Below are 26,878 nucleotides of genomic sequence, written 5' to 3' on the forward strand. Positions count from 1 at the left end.
CCAGAAGAAACTCCAACGAATCCAAAACGCCTCAGCCAGGATCATATTAGACATCCCGCGTAACGAACACATCTCTGGCCACCTGAAAGACCTCCACTGGCTACCCATCAATAAGAGGATCACTTTCCGACTGCTAACCCACGCACACAAATCACTCTACGACATCGGACCAGAATGCCTCAACTCACGACTGTCCTTCTACACCCCCTCCCGCCAACTACGTTCTTCCAGCCAAGCCCTCACCACTGTACCTCGCATTAACAAGACAACCATGGGAGGCAGATCCTTCTCATACCTGGCTGCTAAAACATGGAACTCACTCCCCACTTACCTTCGCCTTACCCAGAACCACCTAGCATTCAGAAAGCAACTTAAAACGTGGATATTTGACAAGTAATCCCCTTCCCCTCCCTAAGCGCCTTGAGACCCTCTGGGTATGTAGTGCGCTTTATAAATTCTTTGACTTGACTTGACTTGACAATCCAGTGCCACATATTGGCTTTGTTGACTTAAACTGTAGTACAATACACGGGTGAACAGTGGTGGGTGGTTGTGACAGCTACCTGTACATGTGATATGTCATACAGGCCACTAAGGGTGAGACGTCTGTCAGTGGACACACCTTGCTAATTTAGGAACACTTAAGAGTGATGCAAGGATCTCAAAGTCTGTCTTGACTCCATGGCACATGATGATCTGTCTCAATTGGAACCCAACTCTACAGGTGCAATGGAAATCACAATATCCAATACCCTATGGCCTGCCATGTGCACACTGGACAGTCTCAGTACCATTGCTCATCCAATGCACACATCAGTCATGATTTCCTTGGTTCAATGGTAGTGGTGCTGGCAGAGCAGAATTCATTATGAATGCATGAGTGTGGCTCATTTACCCAGTTGTCATGAAGAAACTACAACTCCCAAAATGCACTCTGCCCTGTACAGTCCATATGCCACAGTGTGCTACTTCAATCTTGGTGACTGCTGCTTGGACACGGAATTGGTGAATGGAGGCATGGGACACACAATGGTACAGCACTGTTTCACTCACATCATACTCCCTGACACATATTGCATATGATGCACTTACTAGGTCTCTGCTGCTCATGCTCTTCCAGCTGAGCATTGAGGGTCGACCAGGCTGCTTGCAGGACCCTCCGGTACAGTAGGGATAGGTGAGGACGATGCACATGGTGCTGGGAAGACAGGCCAGCCAGATCCGTAGCCTTGTGACGGGCCCAGCGCTTTAGGTCCTTCCAGCGCTTGCGGCATGCCCTAGCCCTCCTGTTGGACAGTCCCACTGCACTGCAGCGCTCGGCGATGTTGGCCCACAGCCTGCCCCGGGCTGCAGTGCTCAGCTGGTGCTCAGGGTCCCCATATAGCTGAGGAAATTTCTCCAGCACCCCTTCCACCAAGATGTCCAATTCCCTTTCTGAGAAAGGGGGTGCTCTCTCCTCATACTCCTCAGCCATTATGGGGCAATAAGTATAAAGAGAGCAGCAGGATGCCTGAGGATCTGTTCAGTGATAGAGGATGACTCAGAATTAACACAATATGGCTGCCAACTACTTCCTGTGATGTATTTCCTGTCTCCCACTTCCTATATTACATTGTCTGTATGAAATGATGTGTTCCAGTTTATTTTCGGAATTTGCGGCCCGAAATCGTTTCCGGTTCCGGGTCGCAAATTACGCGCATGCGCATTACGACCAGACACCGGAAGTTACAATTTTGCGCTGTAACTTCCGAAAATGGCCCAGAACACATTATACCATACAGGAGAGGTCATACAGACAGGAAACATATACATACAGAGGTCATACAGACAGGAAATACATAACAGGAAGTAATTGGCAGCTATTTTGAATTCATTATGGTGCATCCACAATCAGTAATCAAATCCACTACCATCCAGTTGTTCTGTTGTAGTAAAAAGTGAAATGACAGAGCAGGTGTGAATCATGAATATGTATCTAAAGGGGGAACAGATTATTTAATGACATTTCTGCACAGGCAGGGGGGGGGCTGATATAACATCAGAGCCCAGTTTCATTTTCTCATACTTTGCATTATGGGACAGGTAGTCCACATTGAGTGCTCAGTATCAGAGTTGTGTGATGTGTCAAGTAACATTCGTGTGGAGCAGTGTGGATATGTCACAGACACATGGGGCAGATTTACGAGCACTGTATGCCACTTTTGCGCCACAGTTGCGTCAATTTTGTGACGCAGCGGCAGCGCAAAGCCAACGCCATGCTGTGGCTTATTTACAATGTGAAGCATCTGTGAAATGTGTCATGTCGTACGGGCCTGGGCCACAGTTGAGCGTTCCTGCGCAGGGGGAGATCCAGCACAGGAACGCCTCCTAAAAGTGGCAGAGTGAAATCTAAAACATTTCACTCAGTCACTTTGATGACCACGCTGCGTCAGAACCTGCGCCTGCTTGTTGGAGGCGTAAGGATTGATGCAGCATGTTAGGCATAGTCATAGGGTCACCACTTGCCATGCTGGAGCTGCATTGCTCTTGCAATGCAACTCCAGCAGTGCTTCACCCTCACGCTTCTGTCTATACTTGCCCCATTGTAAATGCAGCACATCGATGATGGCGCTAGGGGTGTCTGCTGTGAGGCCCAATAACTGTGGCATCCCTGCTGATATGCTTGGATGCACTAGTTATTGTAGGTCTGGGCCATGGTGCCTGATTCTCCCATGACATCATCACTCACATTCAAGGCCCATTGTTTGTGGTGGAGTTAAATCTGTGGAGGTATGCAACCTTTTGTGAATTGGTGACCCATCCTTATGTGGTCCAGGTATGTCTCTCAGGACATGTATTGTTTGTCAACAGCATGGATAGTTGGTTTTAGGGATGTCCACTACACTGATCGCTGACATGGGCACATGAACTGAGGCACACTCCACCTTTTGACTACTGTCAGTGGCTGTGATTTGCATGCAGTTCATGTGGCTTGCAAAGTCGTCTCAGGGTAGGATTTATTGACACTGTCATGTCTATCCAAGTGTCATCATTGAAAACAGACAGCAAACCACATTTTGTCCTTGACACTACAGGTTGCTCATGTGAAAAATGTGGCAACGAGCTGATCACGGACTTGCACGCCCTGTCGTCGGTCATGTGCAATGACCCGGTTTACCAGATTCAGAGCTAGCCAAGGTTCCAGAGACGTGTGTAAGCAATGCGTTAGAGCAATGTTGTGCAAAACACAACAGGCTAATATAATCTTGCACACAACTTCGGGGTAGTACTGCAGCACACCCCCTGTATGGTGGAGACATCTGATTCGCGACTTCAACAACCCAAAAGTGCGCTCTATGATGGCTCGAGTCCGTGTGTGTGCCCTATTGCACCTACGCTGAGGTACAGTGTTTTCACTCCTGTAAGGGGTGAGGAGATGTGGGGAGAGTGCATAGCCAGCATCACCTGAAGAGGGAAGAAAGGGCAGTTGTTAACATTTCCCTTTTTTAACTTGCACAGAACATGAGCTATACGTTGTACAATGGTTAATATTGGGGGGCATTCTGATATTTCAATGGCACATATAACTCATTTTCAGTGCTTGGTACTTACCCAGTAGCCACATGTTGGCAGATTCTCCTGCAGCCATCCGCCGTGCAAGAGGTGACATGCGGAATATGAAGGTGTCATGCGTACTGCCTCGGAACACTGCATGCACGTCGATGAACCTCCCACTGGCATCACAGACAGCTGGCACATTGATGGAATGCCATCTGTGTCTGTTGCAGAAGATGTGTGCAATGTGGCGGGGTGGCTGAAGGGCCACATGGGTGCAGTCAATTGCACCCAGCACACGTGGGAATTGTGCAAGGGGATAAAAATCTCTTGCTGCGGTTTGTCTCATGGGCAGTGTATGTGGCATTTGTATGTAGTTGGGGGCTCTAGCAGTGATGCATCTCAGTACCTGAAGTAGGCACCGCGACTGGCTCGCCTGGGAAATGCCCACAAGGTCACTGGTGACCCTTTGGAATGACCCAGTGGCAAAGAAGTTTAGGGCAGACAGGATCTTGAGATATGCTGGTATTGCATGTGAGCAGCAGGTTACAGAATCAAGTTCCTGCTCCCACTCACAGACCATATTCAAGATGACTTCTGGTGGGAAACGGTACCTGGCCCTTACATCTTGGCTGGTCATTCCTCTGCCTGAAAATCCTTTCAGCTCTCCTCCTCCTCCTCAAGTAGTTTTGCTGCATGGCAAGGGACAGTGCTACGAACACATTCAGTGACATCCTTAAAAGGTTTGTTTGTGTCTGCTCCGCAATTATCCATGTTGGTGGGCTGGGATTGGCTGCAGTGTATCAGATGATCCCTGGTGGGGGATGGTAGGCGGGCCGTGTTCGCAAATTCCGCCAGAGTGTCGTAAATTCCGGCCCGGTGCCGTAAATTCCGGTCCAGTGGCGGAAAATGCGGCCTGGCGGCGGACGTAAAGTTTGTAGTCTTAAGTTCATTGTGTGAATCCCGAAAGTAGTAAGTTCATTCTGTGAATACCGAAGTAGTAAGTTCATTCTGTGAATCCCAAAAGTAGTAAGTGCATTCTGTGAATCCCGAAAGTAGTAAGTGTATTCTGTGAATACCAAAATAGTAGTAAGTTTAAAATTTAGTCTTAAGTTCATTCTGTGAATCGGGCCCAGAGTATATAATTTCTTACTTAGACTCTTATCGTGAGAAATCTCTTCCCACATTTTCTTCAATTCTGTCTTTTCTGATTTGGTTTTGTAAGATGTTACATATCGAGCAACAGCTATGGAATTGTCCACAATGTATTGAATATCCATGTTAGCATTCCACATGGTCAAAATTACTGGGTTGAAATCATTTATATATTTTGACTCTTCATTTCTTCTTAAGTTGTAGGTATTTTCTGGAGACTTTCTTCTGATACTATGTTGTAGAGATGACATAAAATTGCTTCACTCTTCCTTTCGATATTACAGGAGTCTGTTCCAAATGTGGCAGCATCTTTAATCCATATTAACATATGTATGCGAGGAGCACCTCTTGCTTGATATTCCTTTCTCCAAAAGAAATCCAAAACCTCTCCAAGAGGTGGATTTTTTTTATTGGTGATAAAAGACATCATAGCTTCAAATCTATGATTGAAATACCTGTATACATTAACTGGATCCAAAGAACACAATTCTCCAGGTGTCTTGTATTCAATATTTTCTATATTTGCATTTGCCTCTCGAAGAAATTGAAGTAAATCATCCCAAGCATATTCAACACAACTTAGATTAAGGAACCATGTAGGAGTTCCTAAGTTCCTTAGCATACATTTAAGTTCTCCATGACGATGGTACCAGTACTTATTAGTACCACGCTGACATGCCATGATATTAATCAGATGAGATTGTAAAACATTATCTTTCAAGTGTACTTTATCCATGAATTCCTTTGCTGAAACATTTTGCAGATGTACACCTGTTTTCAATATATGATTTACTGCATAAGAAAGTCCAGACATATCACTCTCAAACAACAGGTGAAACAAATATGGAATACATTTTCGAAATCTTGGATCTTCAGCATACACTCTTGATGTTCGGTATTCAGATGCAGGAATCTGCACCGGTTGGTCAACCTATCATCCACCTTTTCCTGTGGGAAACAACTGAAGAAAGCTTCCAAGCTTTTTTCCCATACACTAATGGGACTTCCATTTGCTTCTTCCATTTTGAACAATTCTATAGTATCCCCATCACTTCTTTAGAATGAAGTGGATGAACACTATAATGTTTGTAGATTTCTTCTGTTCCGGACACATCCACTTTTTCAATTTGTCCAGATGGCAAGTCACTGTCTTCTTCTACAGGTATTTCTTCTTCTCTCAGAAACACATTTTCATAATATTGATTGTTTATTATCAGATACAACGTTGCTTTTTAACTTTCCTGACATCCACTAATTCCTGTCAGATTTTCTTACTCTTAGTAGGAACACCATTAACTAAAATAACTAAAGGTTCATATTCTACATTTTCTACACCAATAGTTTCAATATTTTTCTTTAAATCTAGAGGCAAATATACAACTCTTCTCTTTAACACTCTCTGTAAATCTGAAGGAGGCAATTTCCCCGTCTTAGGCTCCATACGAACAATAGCTTGAAATGGATGAACACATTGAACAAACAAGAATAGAATAATAGGTATTTAAATCCATCAATTCAGAAGGAATATTTACCAACTCAAGATTATTATACACAGCTCTAGCGGGTATTTTATTCTCATCTAATTTATTATAACAATATTTACAAATACGCTGATCAGAACCCAAATCAAAAGAATTCTCTACCAACAAATATGTTGCAAAATCCTACCACTCATTATTATTTTCCTTTTTCCTTTTTAAAAACGGATCAACAGTCCTGGTCTGATTTTTATAATAACTAGGTCGACGACAGATAGAAGAATATTATGGCCTTTCACCAGAAATCACCTCAAACTTTGTATTTTCTTGCTCAAAATGTTCTGTTCTAAATTTTGTACATTCTCTTCTACATTTCCTTCAATTAATGTATCAATTTCTACACTGTCTTCCACAGGACCAAAGTAACTAACCTGAATTTCATCACAAACCTTTATTACATCTCATACAGATCCATGCAAAAGAGCACTGTTCAACTTTTTTAACATTAGTGTTGGACTCTTTGCATAATACAACCTTCTCACTAATTTCCTCATTTGAGTATGATGACCTGCTAACATCCTGAAATGGTGAAAAATAATTCTACATATTTTTTAGTAAGACAAGCCTAAGAATGTCCTTGCAAACCAGTATTTTCCCTTACTCTACAATGGTCTAATCCTTGCAACATCTTAATCTTTTGTTTAGCACTTTAGCATTACATAAGAAATTGTGTAAAAAATCAATAGATTCCCGCTGTACACTACAAATACTACTGCAATTCCAAGTGTACACTGGAGCTTTGGGACGTCTCCCTAAAACTTCATTAGCTGACAACTGTTCCGTATTTTTAGGAACAGTTTTCTCTTTCTCAATAGGACAACAATTTTTAACCTCATAAGCACGACATGTTGGGTCAACTGCATGCAACAACTCATTACTCTGAAAATAACTCTCCTCATTAAAAAAAGGCTCAGAACTTTAACTATGTTTCCATTCACCCAAAAAAACATCTCTTTTGGCCTGCATTAAATGGATTGTCTTATCTAATGATCGAATTCTATTGATTACTAAAACAACAAGTTTATTTTTCATTTCAAAAGCTTTCTCAATAACATGTTCAATATATTAATTTTTTTGTAAAATGCTCTTTTTCTTTTACAATTCTTTACAATCTTAGTCAAATTCAAAACAAGTCGATTATAGTACATCTTCCTCTGTATCTCCTTGTGTTGTTTTTTTCTCCTTTTACTATACTAATTTTTTTCAGAACATAATACTACATGGTTCTTCTCTTTTCTCTCGCTTGCAGAAACACTGATTTTTTTTTTCTTTCTGCAAACTACTCGTAGAAAACTTTTACTTTTCTTACCAGGACATTTTAGCGTCTTCCTAACACATTTTTCTTGTGGTAAATCTTGTTAATGACTTCTCTTCAAATAACCTGCTTTCTTTCGTTGTTTTGTTTTCTTAGCCTTACTGGGTATGATGACTTTTTTTCAGTATTGATCCAAAAAATCTATTAAAAAAATATATATCACTTTTGAAAAATAAATATATAAAACACACTATTATATTACTCTTAAAAAAGAGAGAGAAGATTACACTAAGAAGACAGGATGCAGTTTGAAAAGAAGCAGAACACAGCCCATGTATATGAGCACTACATTACAGTCCATCAACCTGACCGCCAGTAGCGGTCGCTCCTCTCGCTCCCTGGCTCCTGCTGATATCGTAGCGCTTCATTTCCAACAGTGACTGGTGCTGGTATCGTAGCGCTTCATTTCTAGCATTGACTGGTGCTTTAATTTGAACTGCGCTCCGTCCTGACCTTATCTGAAATTGCTGCATTGCCTTATTAGAGCGTAACGCTATTGGGTTTGCATATTGCAGCGCTTGTGTGCCAGCGTAGCACTTTTACAGGCTTGCATTGTGTTTCTCTGTTTTATCTGTGCCTGATTGTGCCTGCGCCTCTGCTCACCCCAACCTCGTCCAGTTCCCTTTCGATATTGCTGCCATCTTGTTGTTGTTGTGCTTTCCAGCCCGCCCCTCCACCTCGCTCCCGCCTCCCAGCTGACCCTCCCTCGCCCCTCCCCCTCCACTATCCACTTATGTCAAATGCATTTGCGCGCAGCTTTCACGCGCAGCGGTCGCGCCCCATGCGCGCCGAAGGTGCGCCAAAGATAAGCCCGTCTACGCCCGTCCGCGCCTGGACTGCGCCCAGTGCCAGACCCCCTGGTCCTCGCAATACCCACTCCACTCGCTTAACGTATGACGCCGCAACTCTCCTTGCCCTTAACCCCGGAGGTACCCCACAATGCTGCATAGCTACCCCAGGACGCACCCACAGACCATTTGTCTGCATCTCCTGCAAGTTCGCCTGCATCAGGACCCACACCAAATCCTCCTCCTCCAAACAGAACTTCAACTCTAACCACCTGAAGTGCATCCTGCTGAACACCCGCTCGGTCCACAAACACGCCACTGAACTCTGGGACCTACTCGACACTACATCCCCGGATGTTGCCTTCCTTACAGAAACTTGAATGAACGCCTCATCAGCGCCCGACATCGCCATAGCCATCCTGGATGCTTACAAGAACATCCGAATAGACCGCACCAACCAAACAGGAGGAGGCATCGCCATCGCCCATAAGAACACCATCAGAATCATGACCAGCTCCGACGATAACCTCGCGACCACCGAACACCTGCACTTCCAGATTCACACCGACCCCAGGACCACACTTAGAGGCTCCCTCATCTACAGACCACCAGGAACCTGCACGCAATTCAACGGAGACATCACTGACTTCATCAGCCCACATGCCCTCACCTCTGAGAACTACATTCTACTGGGAGACCTCAACTTCCACCTGGAAAAGAATAACGACAGCAACATCACCACCCTTCTGGACAACCTGGCCAATCTCGGACTCAAACAACTTGTAGACACACGCTCGACCCTATCTTCACCTCCAGCAAACACATCTCCTTCGATCACACCACAGCTCTCCATTGGACGGACCACAGCTGCGTTCACTTCAGCTACAAAAAGATCACGACCCACATCCCACCACAACCTATTCCTCGAAGAAACTGGAACAAAATCACCACCGACCAACTCTTCACATCTCTTAACCATAACCCCCCCGCCATACCATCGGACCCAAACCAAGCTGCCACCAAACTCACAAAATGGATCACCCACAGTGCTGACGAATTAGCACCCTTGAAAAACCACCAGATGAAACAAGGTAGCAAAAAGGCCCCCTGGTTCAACGATGACCTTAAGAAATCCAAGAAGCTATGTCGTACCCTCGAGAAAACCTGGAGAAAAAACCCAACCACTAACAACCTGACCACCTTCAAGGACGCCACCCGCAAACACCACCAATTGATCCGATCCACCAAGAAATCAGCATTCTAGGATCGACTCGACAACAACGCCCACAACAGCAAGGAATTATTCAACATCATCAAAGAATTTACCAACCCCACCGCCGGCACCAACGACATCACTCTCTCCCAAGACCTCTGCGACTCTCCTCCTCTATCCTCTTTCTTCCACAACAAAATAGCCGACATTCATACCAGCTTTGAAAACCTGTCCGAAACAATCCACTCCACCCACCTCCGAACCAAAACAGCACTCTCACAACCTTTGCGCCTGGAACCCAATCACTACTGAAGACACCATCCGCCTGATGAACTCCATCCACTCAGGTTCACCAACCGACCCATGTCCCCACCACATCTTCAACAAAGCAGACTCCATTATCGCACCACATCTCCGCGATGTCATCAACTGCTCCTTCAACTCCGCTACCTTCCCAGAAAGCTGGAAACATGCCAAACTCAGCGCCCTTCTGAAGAAACCGACAGCGGACCCCTCTGAACTTAAGAACTACCGCCCCATCTCACTCCTCCCCTTCCGGGCCAAAGTCATCGAGAAAGCCGTCAATAGTCAGCTCGCCGCCTTCCTTGAATCCAACAATTCACTCGACCCCTCACAGTCCGGCTTCCAAGCCAAACACAGTAACGAAACCGCCCTCATTGCTGCTACAGACGACATCCGAATGCTACTGGACAAAGGAGAAACAGTTGCCCTCATCCTACTTGACCTCTCTGCCGCCTTCGACACAGTCTGTCATAACACCCTCATACAACGCCTCAGCAACGTCGGAATACAAGGAAAAGCGTTGGACTGGATCATCTCGTTCCTCGCCGGAAGAACCCAGAGAGTCCGCCTCCCCCCATTCAAATCTGAGGCCACCGAAGTCATCTGCGGCGTACCACAAGGATCATCACTCAGTCCCACCCTCTTCAACGTGTACATGAGTCCTCTCGCACCCATCGCCCGACAACACAACCTCAACATCATCTCCTACGCAGACAACACCCAGCTGATTCTCTCACTCACCAAAGACCCTAACACAGCCAAAACCAATCTACACGAAGGAATGAAAGAAGTAGCCGAATGGATGAAGAACAACCGTTTAAAACTAAACTCGGACAAAACGAAAGTCCTCAACTTTGGATCTTCCCCCTCTGCATTGGACGACTCATGGTGGCCACCGGCTCTGGGCACAGCACCCATACCTACAGATCACGCACGTAACCTGGGCTTCATCCTAGACTCCTCCCTCTCGATGACCAGACAAGTCAACGCCGTCTCATTATCATGCTTTAACATCCTACCCATGCTCAAAAAAATCTTCCGCTGGATCCCCACCGAAACAAGAAAGACAGTCACCCACGCACTAGTCACTAGCCGACTAGATTATGGAAACACCCTTTACGCCGGAACCACAGCCAAACTACTAAAAATACTCCAACGCATCCAAAACGCCTCTGCCAGACTCATACTGGACATCCCCCATCAAGCTCACATTTCCGGTCACCTGAAAGATCTCCACTGGCTTCCCGTCAACAATAGAATAACGTTTTGTCTCCTCACCCACGCACACAAGGCCCTCTACGACCTAAGACCCAAATGCCTCAACAAACGACTGTCCTTCTACACACCCACCCGCCAACTAAGTTCATCCAAGCAAGCCCTCGCCGCAATTCCGCGCATCAATAGATCCACCATGGGAGGAAGATCCTTCTCCTACTTAGCAGCCAAAACCTGGAATTCTCTCCCCACTCACCTCCGCCTTACACAGAACCACCTCTTTTTCAGAAAGCAGCTAAAAACCTGGCTATTCGATAAGTAACGCACCCACCCTCCCTCAAGCGCCTGAGACCCTCTGGGTGAGTAGTGCGCTATACAAATGACTGAACTTGAACTTGAACTTGAACTCATTTTCAAAATTCATTTCCAATTTGCAGCAATACCTTTTTGCCAGCACTGCATCCAAACATGAGACAGAATAAAACAAGAAGGATGCCCAAGGTGCTTCTAAATCTGTCCAAGAGTGTATACAGCACTCTATCCGAATTTTCTGGGGCATTGTTAAGAGGAGGTATGATAAAACAGAGAGGACTAAGAGGGCAGAAGAGGGAGTTTAAAAAGAAGGGGGAACATTATGGGACAGGAAAGACAATGACGATAGAGGGAGACTAAAAAAACAGAAGGCAGTTTGAAAAGAAGCTGCACTATCAAGAAAGACAAGTGAAAATATGGAAAGACTGGAAATATCATAGGAGAGAGGACAGTATAAGGAGAGAGAGGTAGACAGTGAGGAGAGACAGGTGAGATTATAGAAAAAGGTGCAAATATAATTCTTTAATTTACACAGACACTCAGTGTGATTCTTGACAGAAATTTTAAAACCATACATTTTACCAAAACACATTTACCTCAGTAAAAGATTTAAGTGACAGAACACAGCCCATGTATATGAGCACTACATTACAGTGCAGAAACCTGACTCATTTTCAAAATACATTTCCAATTTGCAGCATTACTTTTTTGCCAGCATTACATCCAAACATGAGACACACTACAAGAAGTAAGAGACCCAAAAAGCTTCTAAATCTTTCTAAGAGTGTAAGCAGCACTCTATCTATAATAATTGCAGCATTGTATAACTGACTGTACATATTCTACATTTTTTAGTACTGCGCTTTATTCACCAAAGCTGACTAACTAAATACATTAACTTACCAAATAATTTACCGCAAAAGATTTTCAAAACCAAACAAACTGCAAATAAGATTCAGCAAACGTTTTAAAATTAAACATTCCCTTACAACTTTTCAACTCACCTCTCAAACAGATTAGTAGATTAAGAAGAATGCCACTCACACAGCAGATAGCCGTATACAGAATATCTCTGCTCCAGTGCTTGCAACAGAACCAAAAAAATGGCACATTTTCCCTCTCAATTTACACATATATAAACATTACTAACAAATCAAATTCCTTGGCACAATAATTGAAAACCAAACACACATTTCTATTGGTTCAATATTTCAAACCTTTACAACTGACATATCTTTCCACCCTACACCCAACACATCATGCAAAAGTCTACTGTAAACAGAGGTCAAAAGTTCAGCACACTGTAAAACACTAGTCCTCATCAAGGTTAGACTATGCATAATTACTTTCTTATAAGTACCAATAAACAGAAAAGCTCTAATTCCAAGCAACCAACACATAAACTTGAAAGATATATGGAAAATATCCTTTTGAAATTATTTTTTCAATGGTAGGGTGCGCTTCCGGGACGAGTTACAACTTTTACGACTTTTAAGATAGATGCACCGTACGCGTATGGTGCATCTATCTAAATAAAAAATAGCGTCTATTACAAATTTTTCATAGGCCCCCGGGACCCAATCCTTTGGGGCTAAAAAAAACCATTGGGGACCAAGCCAACTCCCCACGTTGTTCGGGAGCCGGCATTGCTTTTCATCAGAGAGAGCAGCTAACATGCTGCCCTCTCTGATGAAAAGCAGTTTGCTGTGGTAGGGTGAGAGCTGCAAGGCTCTGTCCTACCACAGCAAACAGCAGTGTCCCGGGGTGCCTACCCCCGGGACACTGCAGGAGCCGGGCCTGGGTAGGTGGTGTTCCCCAGGGACATCGATAGCTCCAGGAGGGAGGCCGCGTAGCCCCCCACGCCACACAATTTTTTTTTAAATGAAGCCCCTGGAGTGGTGGTCCCTGGGGCTACGGAGGAGCAGTGAGCCCCCCCCCCCCCGCAAACAGATAACTTAAGATCCGGGGGATGGGGTCCCCGGGGATTATAAAAAATGAGTAATAGAAACACATTTTTTTTACAAAAAATGCACCGTACGCATACCATGCAAATTTCGTAAGTCGTTCCGGAAGCGCACCCTAGCATGAAAAAAAACATTTGAAAAATATATTTTACATATATTTTTCAAATTTATGTGTTTATAAGTTGGTTGGTTCATTTAAAAAAAAACCCTAATTAACCCAAGGCAGTCTAAAAATCCTATAGCAAACAGCACACAAATCCTGTCAATCTACACATTCAAACCACACACACATATACAAATAAATAACAAATCACATTTATTCACACATTAAAAAAGAAACAAACTATTAAAATGCTTGAACTTTTCAACCCTTTCCAGCTCACAAAACTATAAACCCTTCCCCCAACCACATTCTGTCTGTTACCATAGAAACACTTCAGGGAACACCTAACTGACAATACAGGGGAAAAGGTCATCATACATTGTTGCAAATCAAAACAGCAAGTGTGCTTGACTTGTCAATATACCAGCTTATCTTAAGTAATGTTCTTTACTATCACTTTTTCTTAACCAATAAATAACAGGCTTTTATAAAACAGAAAATTGCACCCTACTTTGGTAGCTAGCAACATTCCAAACAACCAATCACTTCTTTGCTTTTTTTCAAAACTCCACTTATGCACCATTTTAGAAAAAAAATCTTCAAACTGCCCTATCATTTACAGAGACCATCTCAGTGCATCCAGACCTCTCTTCAAGATGTTTAAAGTGTGGATTGTGGGGCACAGCTATATTTTCTGGAGTCAAAGGTATGCAAAACAGAAAGGAACTCACAAATACCTAGGTTTATCAAATGTAGACATTAAACGGATTGGACAAAGAGGTTTAAAGTGGCATCAATTGATGCCATTGGTGAAATCCTTTATGCTTCTCCAACACCCTGACCTCATAATTGTGCACTGTGCTGGCAATGACCTAGGCACCTTTCAACAAATGATGGCACTTTAGCCCAAACTGCCTTTTTCTCTTCTAATATATGCCAATGGCAGAAATGGAACTGGTCCAACCAATATTGTCTATAGATTGAAAACGCTAGGAAACATGTGAATAAAACTGTTTCTTCCTTTCTCCGAGACTATAGAATGGGTTCCTTTTACAATCTACGCTTCAATATGCATGACATCTATAGGAGAGATGGTATACATTTTACAAATGAGGGAAACAGAGTCTTCCTCATAAACTTAAGACTCTGCATCAGTACTTACTTGTAGGTACTAACATCTCGCAATAAACACAAGGACTTTTTTTAGAGCCACACAACACATAAATACATACACTTCATAAATATCTAAAAATATTCGTATTTTTCTTGCTTATGTACGCTTGCGCGACTTCTTACATAATTTGAACAGTACGCGTACGGTGCATCTATCGTAAAAAAAAATAGCGTCTACAACAAATTTTTTATAAGCCCCGGGGACCCCATCCCCCGGGGTAAAAAAAAACGTTGGAGACCGTGGGGGGACCCCCCAATGCCCCCACGGTCCCAGCTAGCTCCCCACATCCTTTGGGAGCCGGCATTGCTTTTCATCAGAGAGAGCAGCTAACATGCTGCTCTGTCTGATAAAAAGCAGCTTGCTGTGGTAGGGTGGGAGCCGCGAGGCTCTGCCCTACCACAGCAAACAGCAGTGTCCCGGGGGTAGGCACCCCGGGACACAGCAGGAGCCTGGGAAGGTGGTGATCCCCAGGGCCATCAAGGAGGGGAGGGCACGTGGCCCCCCTCCCAACATAGAATAGCCCCGGGGGTGGGGGTCCCCGGGGCTGGGGAGTCCATCACAGACCCCCCTATTTGCATATTAGTGCCCCGGGGAGGTGGCGGTCCCTGGGGTGTGTGGGGGAGACTTGAGCCCCCCACACAGGTTAATTTTATTAAAAATGTAGCACTGGGGGTGGCAGTCCCCGGGGCTGCGGGGGGCCGTGAGCCCCCCACATATTTTCAAACAAAGCCACAGGGGGTGGTGGTCCTGAGTCCCCCCATCATTACAGTCTTTGCCCCGGGGGTGGTGGTCCCCGGGACTGCAGGGGGGCCATGAGCCCACCCGCATACTTTCAAATGAAGCCCCGGGGGACGGTCCCAGGGGCTTGGGGGTCCTTAGAGACCCCCCATCATTACAGTTGAAATATGCCCCCGGGATTTGGTCCCCCGGGGGGCTAATTTTAAGAAAAAGTTGACAGGGTTTTTTTTTTCTTGCACCATATTTGGACCCCCTGAGCAGGCCTAGGGGGTCAGGGTGTGTCTACCCTGCCCCCTTTGCGTGTTTTGCATATTTGTTTCTCTCCTTTCTTGTGCCTCGGTTCTACCGAGGCACAAGATGGCTGCCAGCACTTCCTGGTTTGGAGTGTTGACAGCCAATTACCATGCAGCTCGTGCTCAGGAAGGTACAGAGTACAGTAAGCTTACAGTAATCTTACCGTAACACCTCCAATACATACTTATGATTTAACTTTTGATTTTCTCAGAAACTACTGAACAGATTCTCACCATTTAACAAAAAGGCCCATCTGCGAACAGAACTCTACCTTTTTTCCTAGTTTGGTGTAATTCATTTTAGCCATTCGGGCTGTAGCCCCTGCTAAAGGTCCTATGGGAAATTGCATGGGGAAAACACGTTTTGGGACCCCCCTTTTTTCTCGGCTTCACGAATCACACCCAAACTTTCAGGGAAGGAGCGGAGCGGAGCAGGCCATTTTCTTGCAGAAATTTGTGAAGATTCTTCCACAGTCGTCAAAGTTATTCCCAATAGAATGTTGCAGATTTCCTATGGAAACTAGGTTTTAACTATAAATACCAGTAGGTAATATATATATAGTTTCCATAGGAAATCCGCAACATTCTATTGGGAATAACTTTGATGCTGGTTGTTGAATCTTCGCAAATTTCTCAAAAAAGATGGCCCGCACCTCTCCGCTCCTTCCCTGAAAGTCTCGGGAAGATTCATCAAGCGCAGGCCGAGAAAAAAGGGGGGTCAAAAAACGTGTTTTCTCCATGTTAATTTCCGTAGGTTGATTAGACCCGGCTACAGCCCGAACCGCTGAGCGAAATTACACCAAATTTTGCAAAATGGTAGAGTCTGAATCGCAGATCGCCCTTTCGTTTGAATGTTGTAAATCCCTCCAGTAGTTGTTGAGAAAATCGAATTTGAAAAAATTTATATATCTACAAGCGTGTACCGTACGCGTACGGTGCCTGGCTCTTTGCGTGCGCAAGTTGCATGCTGATTGGTGCCAATGTCTGTCAACACTCCAAAACAGAAATTGTTGGCAGCCATCTTGTGCCTCAGTAGACTGAATTGCAAAAACAACAGGTGATGGACCGAATGAGGATCAATGTCACACATTCACCCCACAGACTGAGGCACAAGAAAGCAGAAAAATAAACATTTAAAACTCAAAAAGGGGGCAGGGTAGAAGCACCCCGACCCCCTAGGCCTGCTCAGGGGGACCCACAAGGACCCCCAAGGCCCCCCAAGGCCCCCAAAAAAGTTTGTTTTTTGGGGGAAAATCATGGGGTACGCGCACCGTACTCGTACCTTAGCGAGGTATGCGCACGGTGCGCGTAACCCGTGATTTAATAAAATAAATACATTTGGGGCCTTGGGGGTCCTATGGGACCCCCTGAGCAAGCCTAGGGGGTCAGGGTGCTCCTACCCTGCCTCCTTTGCATGTTTTTCACATTTGTTTCACTGCTTTCTTGTGCCTTGGTTCTACCGAGACACAAGATGGTTGCCAACACTTCCTAGTTTGGAGTGTTGACAGACAGTGGCAGCCAATCAGCATGCCTTCCCGAGAAAGCAGCATGCTCATTGGCTGTCAACACTTCTAACCATGGCATAGTGATAAATACGTGTGGGGGGTCCCCGATCCCCCCACACTGTCCCTGAGACCGCTGCCCCAGGGCAAAGCAATGCAGCCCACTGGCACATACTGGAGGTTCCAGGTGGGCTAGTTGGCCGACAGGGACCCCCAGTATGCAAGGGGAATTAGTTCCCCCTCTGTAAACGCACCAGGGGGCTGAGTTGCAGAGAGGTATAAAAAAGGGTGTGGCCTCATTACACCTTTCGGCAACACAGCCCCCTGGTGCATACTAGAGGTTCCAGGTGGGCCATTTGGCCCCCAGGGACCCCAGTATGCAAGGGGAATTAGTTCCTCCTCTGCAAACACGCCCGGGGCTGCGTTGCAGAGAGGTGTATAACAGGGTGTGGCCTCATTACACCTTTCTGCAATGCAGCCCCCTGGCGCATACTGGAGGTTCCACGTAGGCATTCCCACTCTATGGGGCGGGTTTGCACAGTTTAAGATGGGGAATTAATTCCTGTTCAATCCAGAGAGACCCTAGAGGGAACTAGTCCAACAGGTATCTCAAGTATGCGCCATGGAGCTGCGCAGCAGAATGTCTTAAAAAGGGGGCGTGCCTTCTGAGCACCTGCCTGCAAAAATATAGTAAATCAGTATAAAAAAATAACAATTAATACATTTGAAAAAGCTTTAAAATTCACGGAAAAAAACATAGGTTGCATGCCTTATATAGTTAGGAATTAGCATTTAAAAAACCTTGCAAATTCACTTAAAAAAACATAGGTTTCAGGCCTTATATAGTTAGGAATTAGCATTTAAAAAACCTTTGAAATTCACTGAAAAAATCATAGGTTTCAGACCTTATATAGTTAGGAATTAGCATTTTAAAAACTCAAAAAACTATAAGTTTTACAGGTGTTATAGTTAGCTGGACACTTTACTCATACAAAACCATTGAAATTGCTCCTATATAGTTAGTTGTACTAACTATATTTCGTGCACCCGCAATCCGCTGCTGATGATGTCACATATTACATCATTCATGACATGGTCAGTGACATCACTGATAACATCTCAAATGACATCACTGATGAAATCACTGATGACATCATCCAGTGAATGTGGTTTGCTCCGTTATTTAAATATGCATTAGATATATAGCAATTTTCATTGAAGAATGAGTGGATATATAAAAATAAATATTTGGATGGCGGATTTAGTATCAGTGTAATTGACTGTTTACTTGACAAATTATAGTGTCTCACTAAATATAGTGGATAGTGACTAAACTGTGTGAATATCTGTATCACTTTGTCAGTTGTTGTGTAAACATGTTTTCCAGTTGGTTACTAGCTATGTGAAATTCTATATTAGTTATTGGATGACCACTCCACTTTAGTTTAATTCTCCTGAAATTAATTTTGTTCAAAAGAAAACCATTTACCTTTTCACAGTTAATATTTGGGAGATTATCGTCATTCCTTTTTAAATTTGCGGTTCTAACTAAGGAACTATAAAAGACATTGTCGGCCCTACATAGCTTTATGTAATTGTGTATATGAATCATATTGTTGATATTTTAAAAATCAATTGCCAGTACATCCATCCGTATATCGGGATAGAGTAATTCTGTGTAAATGTTATATTGTGATGCATTGATTGATGTTGATTAGCAACAATTTTGAATGACTATTATTACTGTTTTTAGGTAAATTAGTGGCTTTTCCTGAAGAACGTGTTTTTGATCACGCCGAAACGCGCGTCGATATAATTGATAAAGATTGCCACCTTTATACAATCTGTATATTTTATTGAATTATAATAAAATGAGAAAATCAATTTTCCAATGTGTAATTAATGTTGTTTTTAATTTTATGCCTTTTTTAAAATACTATGCTTTTTTACATGATTCTTGTTGTTTACTTTTCCGTGATTTATGTTCGGATATATGTATTGACTGACTGAAATTGCCTAGGAAGTTTTTTTCTCTCAAAGTATGGTTAGAATTACTTTTCAGGAACAGTAGTGGGCTGAAAGATGCAGTACTGAGGTCTCTCCTGATAACAGGTGAGTAAATCGGAATTTGTAGTTTGGCTGTTTTTAGAGGAATATTTGTATGTCTCAAAAATAGAGACTTAGAAACTTTTCTGGTGAAAACCACACAATAGATTCTATGGAAGGAAATACAAGTTACTGGTAAGTACGCTTTGATTTACTTTGCAGGGCCCGTACTGGGCTCAAAGATGCAGCAATGACGTCTCTCGTGATAACAGGTGAGTAAATCGGAATTCGTAGTTCTGCTAATTTTAGAGGAATATTTTGCTCAATAGTGAAAGAAGGTGGTGGGGCCTGAGGTGACATGTGTGCAAAGACACCCTGTGGCGCATTTTAGGTTGGGGAATAAATCCTCTTCAATCCTTCGGTCTCCTGTGAGCCAACTATCCCACCAGGGGCCTACAGTATGCACCAGGGAGCAGCGTTGCAGAGAGGTGTTCCGAGGGCACGCCCCCTTTTTACACCACTCTGCAACACAGCTCCGTGGCACTTACTGGAGGTATCTGTTGGACTACTTAGCCCCTAGAGGACCTCTGGATTGAAGAGGAATTAATTCTCCAACTTAAAATGCGCCAACGGGCATATTTGCAGACATATCGCCTCAAGCCCGCCCCCTACATTCACCACTGTGCAAACGCATCCGTAGTGCATTTTAAGTTGGGGGTTTAAGTCCCCTTGCATACTGGGGGTCTGTGGGGGCCAACAAGCTCACCTGGAACCTCCAGTATGTGCCACTGGGCTGCATTGCAATGAGGTGTTAAAAGGGTCGTGGTCTAATTACACCTCAATACAACTCATCCCCCTGGCACGTTTTCAGAGGGGGAACTAATTCCCCTTGCATACTGGGTTCCCTGGAGGCCAAGTAGTCCACCCGGATACTCCAGTATGCGCCAGGGAGCTGCAGAGAATAAGTTCCCCCTCTGCAAACAGGCAAGGGGGCATCCCAGGGCCCTGCCCCAATTTTTAATTAAAAAAAACATCAGGAAGAGGGTCGAGGGGGCCCCCTTCCAAGGCCATACTCTGCCCCGGGGACCCCATCCCTCGTGGCATGGGCCTTTTTTAAATTTAATTCTATTTTTTTGGGAGGTGGTCTGCATGGCCCCCCTCCTGGGCCACTTCTGGCTCCGGGGACCCCATCCCCTGGGGCCTGGCACTCCTTATTGCGGGCTTTGGGGAGTCCCCAAGCCCCCTATGGTCATTGCCGGCTCCCCGCATTCTGGTTTTCTGCATGGGGAACAGCTAACATGCGGCTCCCCATGCAAAAAAGCAATCCGCTTTGATTTTTGAAAGAGAGAGCAGGTTTCCTGCTCTCTCTTTTAAAAACCATAGCTATGTCATCAGTGATGTCATGAGTGATGTCACTGAACATGTCATAAGTGATGTAGTATGTGACGTCATCAGCAGTGCATTGCTGGCGCCCGAGTTATAGTTAGCTGAAGTAACTATAACGGGGTAATTTGTATGAGTGAAATGTCCAGCTAACTATAACAGGTGTAAAACCTATGGTTTTTTAAGGGAATTTGCAAGGTTTTTTAAATGCTAATTCCTAACTATAACTATAACGTGGCTGAAACCTTTGGTTTTTTCAGTGAATTTGCAAGGTTTTTTTAAATGCTAATTCCTAACTTTAACATGTGTAAAACCTATGTTTTTTTTTGTGAATTTCAAAGGTTTTGTAAATGTTAATTTTTAAATGTCTTTTTATACTAATTTTCTACATTTTCGTACAGTACATTTTTATTATAAATATTTATATGTATTTTATTTTTTAAGTTATATTTCATATTTTTAATGTAAAATAATAACACTTAATTAAAATTTTTTTTTTTTATTAATTACATTTTTTTTCAATACATTAAAATTTAATTCTATACAATTCCTTTTTCATTTTTTTGGGGGGGGGTAATCGTACAGTACACGTACGGTGATCGCAATGTCCTTTGTACAGCTAATCGTACTCAGCGCATATGCGTGCATATGTTGCAAATACGTTTTGACGTTATGAGGCGTATCAGCGCTTCCGCGTGACGTCATGTACGCTTGTACGGCGCCTGTACCCGTACCCTACAAAAGTTCAATAATGTTTAAAATGATGTATCTATGTATTTAATGTCAATTTTAAGGGTAGACATTATCTGGGATGATCATGAAAATAGTTTTTTTTAAACTTTTAATAAGCGTATATTACTTGTGAAACCAATCGCGACGGTGCGTCGTATGTACTTGCAGCGTAAGAGCACTGTAAGTGCACCGTAAGCGTCCGCAAATCCATGTGACCATAAAAGGAGAGTTTTAATTGGTTCATAATACTTCCTATTCCAACTGTTGAAAGACCCCTCCCATTTTGATCATTCTACTTTGATTTTCTAAGAAGAAGCATCTCTTCTCTGATTCCTGTCAAAATAAAAGGAAGATCACCATGACAACACCTATGGAGTCATCTTCCAGCCATTCATCTGAGGGAAAATTCATTCCAGAAGAGCCTCAGATGAAGAAGAAAGAAGCACTGATTTTGAAGTTTTTTACTTTCCCTGAAGGGGAAAAAAGGTTAATGCTCCGCTAGTAACCGCTAGTAACCAGCAAAATATGCCAAACAACTCTTTCCAGGGGTAATCCTTAAAAAAATACTCATTTGGTACAGCGAGTATGGTGCGACACGTCAAAAATTTGCACCTCAACAACTTTGCGAGAGCTGCTACACGGAGGTTGCAGGAGAACCCACCTGCAGCTGTTCCAAGTACATCAAGTGCACCACCACCACCTTTGGGAAGCAGTCCACACCCTCAGATTAAACCTGAATTCGGAGAATTAAAAATTCTATGCATTCATTGCGATGAACTTTTGTGTGATGGGGAACAGTCAATTGACCTCATAAAACGCAGGAAGCGGGAGCATCGTTGTCCTCGACATACGTTTTTTTATTTTTTATCATTTAGTTCCTGTTGGACATTTTTTGGGTTCCAGTTCCATTTTTTTGGTTTTATAAAAAAAACACAAAAAAAACGTGTTAGACCCCCCCCCACCCCCAAAAATAGAAAACAGTTGTTTTTAGAACTACCTTCACTGGTCAAAGAAAGAATTATATTTCTATGTAAGTGTGTAAATGTTTGTCAGAATGAATGTGTAGTTCATAAATGTATGAATGAATACATTACTAGTGTATGGTGAAAGTGCAGAACTGTAAGGAAGTGCTACAGCATAAATCTATAAAGTATTTACTGATAGTATACTGAGGTACCTCCGAAGCACTTGAATGTAACATATGCACATAAATATGTTACAAGTCTATGCTTCAATTTGCACTGCTGGTGAAACTGCCTGGGTGAACTTGTATGTGTTAGGAGCAGATTTAAAACCCCCTTTTGCCTCTTTTACACATGATGCAGCGGTGGTGCAAAAAGATGTGCCATGGTGTTTGGTATTTACTATGTTACTCAAGTCAAGCAATGTACGGCCTTCACAACACAAATACATCACATATCTGTGCCGTTTTTGCCCCATAATACACCACATTGTAAATACGGTGCATCCATGGTGGTGATATCACAGTACACAATAACTGGCATATCTCTGGGGATGTACCACTTATTGTACATATGCTGATTAGTGTTTGAATGTAGGGAATGGATTACTACACACTGATCAATGAGTCATTACACAATTATAACAGGACAGAATGTTTGGTGGAAGTGGAAGGATAGAGACTGGGGAATTGAACATATCAAAGGTATATTTGCAGGTGCATAAAACAGTGCATGCATAGTGTATAGGAGTTTGAAGCAGTCCATGCCCTAAGGCCCACTTTGCACCATGAGTACTTGGTTACTGGCTGAATGATTACATTTCTGCAAGGAGACCGTGGGGCTGAATGTATAGCAGCTTTACTTTTACAACAGTGTATAGATAAGCACATATTTCTGTATGGTTCACTACAATACTGAAACATTAGTGTGAGAGTGTTTTGTGTAAGTATAACAATACAGACTGGGCAATTGAAGGTATAAAAGGCAAGTTTGCTGGTGTATAGAACAGTGAATGCATAGTCTATAGGGATTCGAAGCAGTCCATGCCCTAAGTCCTACTTTGGTGCATGACTACTTGGAAACCAACTGAATGCTTACACTTCTACAAAGAGATTGTCTAGCTGAATATATAGCACCTTCACGATTAGACCAGTGCATACATAAGAACATACTGATGTATAACTCACTACAATACTAAAGGCCCACTTTACCCCATGAGTACTTGGATAGTGGCTGAATGATTACAATTCTGCAGGGAGACTGTCTGGCTGAATGTATAACAGCTTCACTTTTAGAACAGTGTATACTTACTCACATAGTGCTGTATGGCTCACTATAATACTGAAACAATAGTGTGATAGTGTTTGCTGGAAGTGTCAGGATACAGACTGGGGAATTGAAGGTATAAAACACAAGTTTACAGGTGCATAAAAGACTGCATGCAAAGTCTATAGGGGTTAGAAGCAGACTATGACCTAAGGCCTATTTTAATGCGTGAGTACCTAGGTACTGAGTGGATGATTACAGTTCTGCAAAGAAAGTGCCTGACTGAATTTATAACAGCCTCAATATTACCACAGTACATATATAAGGAAATACTGCTGAATGGCTCCCTATAATATTGTAACAGTAGAGCGAGAGTGATTGGTGAAAGTCTAATGATACAGACTGGGGAATTGAAGGTATAAAAAACATGTTTGCAGGCATAAAGAAGAATGCATGCATAGTTTATACAGGTTTAAAGCAGCCCATGGCCTTAGGTCTACTTTGCTCCATGATTAAACGCTCGCAGCCCAAGCAGGAGCTTGGAATTTTACCGGCAGCATTTGAGGGGGCACACGACCGGGGAGAGCCACGCTCCCTAGCGCACAGAGAGACGCCCTATGGCCACGCCCCCTGCTCCAGGCTACATTTACTTCTCACGTTTCCAGCTCCACGGGAAACGCTCGCAGCCCAAGTAGGAGCTTGAAATTTTACCGGCAGCATCTGAGGGGGCACACGACCGGGGAGAGCCATGCTCCCTAACGCACAGAGAGACGCCCTACCGCCACGCCCCCTGCTCCAGGCTACATTTACTTCTCGCCTTTCCCGCGGACGCTTGCAGCCCAAGCAGGAGCTTGGAATTTTAACAGCAGCATCTGTCGGGGCACACGACCGGGGAGAGCCCCGATCCCTAGCGCACAGAGAGACGCCCTACCGCCACGCCGACTGCTCCAGGTGGATTTAATCAGCATCTCAATCCTGTCCTGCGGGACGCGCCCGGATGGGCGCCAAGGGCGTGCCCGTTTTAGCCCGTTCGAGCCAGGTCGAGGCTGGGCTGGGCTCCCCCTCCAAGCCCTTGGTATAGGGTAGGTACAACTGCCCTTTGGCTCTATAATTCCTGTCATTGTGGTACACAGGATAATATGTCTCAGAGAACTGGCACTGGGAGGAAGGGCGTAACAACAGGAAGTGTTGCAGGGACCCTTGATCAATTTATTTTAAGAGCTTCCTCAGTCCTTGCACACGAGATTGAGCTGACAGAGCGTCATTTCTCTATGGACCCAGCCTTTACAAAAACATCCTCTTTGGCGGCCATTGAGCGTGCTTGTACACCGGACAGACAAGGACAAAGTGAAACAACATTAGCCCCGCAAGAGGTGAATATAGTAACCCAGACAGCTAGGGACTCTGAAACCCCTCCGAGTTGGGAGGCAAACTTAACATTACAAGAGGATGAACCCCCTGAGAAACAAGGACTATTAGTTGAGCGTTTGCAGGGGGCAATCAGTAAAAGAAAGCATGGAGAAGCTCGATTTTGTCCCAACCAGAAAGGGAAAAAGGCAAAAAAAGGATGGAAAAGTCCTCAGAAACAAATCATTGCTGCGGATCACAGAACTGGTGAGAACTTGCAGACCATAGAAGATATAGGAACTTCCCCAAAGATAGCAGCGACCCCTGCGGGAAATGAGGACCTATTTTGGAGAAAGCTAGAGACTGTTTTTACAGCTCACTTACAATCGCTGAAAGACAGACTTAAAGCAATTGAATATAGACTTGGAAAGTCAGAGGAGGAGATAAAGGACACCTTAGGAAGTCTAACTGATAAGCTAAGGAGGGGTGACCATCTGAAAAATATAGGAAGAGGGAATGGACGGGAGGGAGAACAAGACCTAACCCTCAATGAAACAGCAAGACCTCCCAATGCAGTAAAAAACCCTCTGAAGGGAAAAACAGGGGTGGTGGGGGAAGGCAAGAGAGTGTGGAGAAGTGTGGCTCACTGGTTAGAGCAGGCAGACCCTGAAGCAGAGGTCAGACCCGGGACCAGGGTTCGATTCCCGACACAGCAGGGTGTTGAGCTCGAATGTCCACGGACTCGATAATTCTCGCTTCGGTGCCTGACCTAATCATGGGTTCACACTCTGCAACTCTGGGCATTAAGCTTGCTTAATCTCCACAACGGCCCCCCCGCGGCGGAATGTCTGGCTTTCACCTTGGGGATGCCCTGTAGGGGCTATCTCACAGGGAAAAACCAGGACGGGTTCCCAAGGCAAGCGCGGAGATACCCCTTCGGGGGTCGATTCTGGCGCTATATAAGAAATGTAATAATAATAATAATAATAATAGTGGACGAGGATGATAATGGTTCGCAGAAGGGCCCGGGTAAGGAAGGGCCGGGAAATATGACTGTAAAAAAATCGCAGCCTATTCTAAATCTACCCCCAGATTGTGCCCCGTATGTTGCGGTCTTAATGGGGGTCTCAGAACTGAATGCAGAAGTGGAGGAATCCGATGACCAATTTAAAAAAAAAAACTATACATTGGTTAAACTGTTCACAGCTGATGTCTCGGAACTCCGCGTAGTCCGCGCGTAGTCTCACCACTGTAAGTACCCACTCGGGGACCCATGTGTTTTACACGCATCACTGGTTACTTAGAACGCATGCATATTCGGCACACTGATCTGGGATTATATTACGGTCGTGAGCACGCACCGCGACGTTTTCACTATCGTCGTTTCTCCACTCCCATGTTGTAGCATGTCACCCCGGGACGCTAAAAATCACCACCGTTAGTCCAATATTGTCAGTATCTCCCCTCACGTTCACTTTCCCACACCCCCCCGAACTCTTCACTTACCGGCTGGTTACGGGCTTATCTTTCTTTTACCTTTTATTTTCCTACACTATTGCACCTTATTGTGTGTTTGACAGTCTAGATGAGGATGTTCAGCTGATGCCTTGATTCTTTTGCTTTGTTTGTAGAGTACTCCCCTGAGGAAGGGCGGGGCCCGAAATGCATCGGGATTTGTTGTGACTATGCATACACCATTGATCAGCACATTTTGAACACCAACTACCCAGTGATTTGTTGTTAAGCCATGAACTTGCAATGCGTTTAATAAACTGCGAAAGTTGGAACAACACTCTTATGTGAATGGATTGAACTACTGTCGTACCTTGCACTTATGGAATAAGACCGTTGGTCACTCTACAGTTGTGCTTGGAGGTGCTCTTCCCAAGAGGGGGGGCATAGCATTAGTTCTTGTGGATTTCTCTCTGTCAGGCCAGACAGCGACTCCCTTTGAGCACACTACAGAACTTCACCACCATTTAACCTTGTGGATTA

This window comes from Lissotriton vulgaris, chromosome 4_2 (genome assembly GCF_964263255.1).
Source record: "Lissotriton vulgaris chromosome 4_2, aLisVul1.2, whole genome shotgun sequence".
Lineage (NCBI taxonomy): Eukaryota > Metazoa > Chordata > Amphibia > Caudata > Salamandridae > Lissotriton > Lissotriton vulgaris.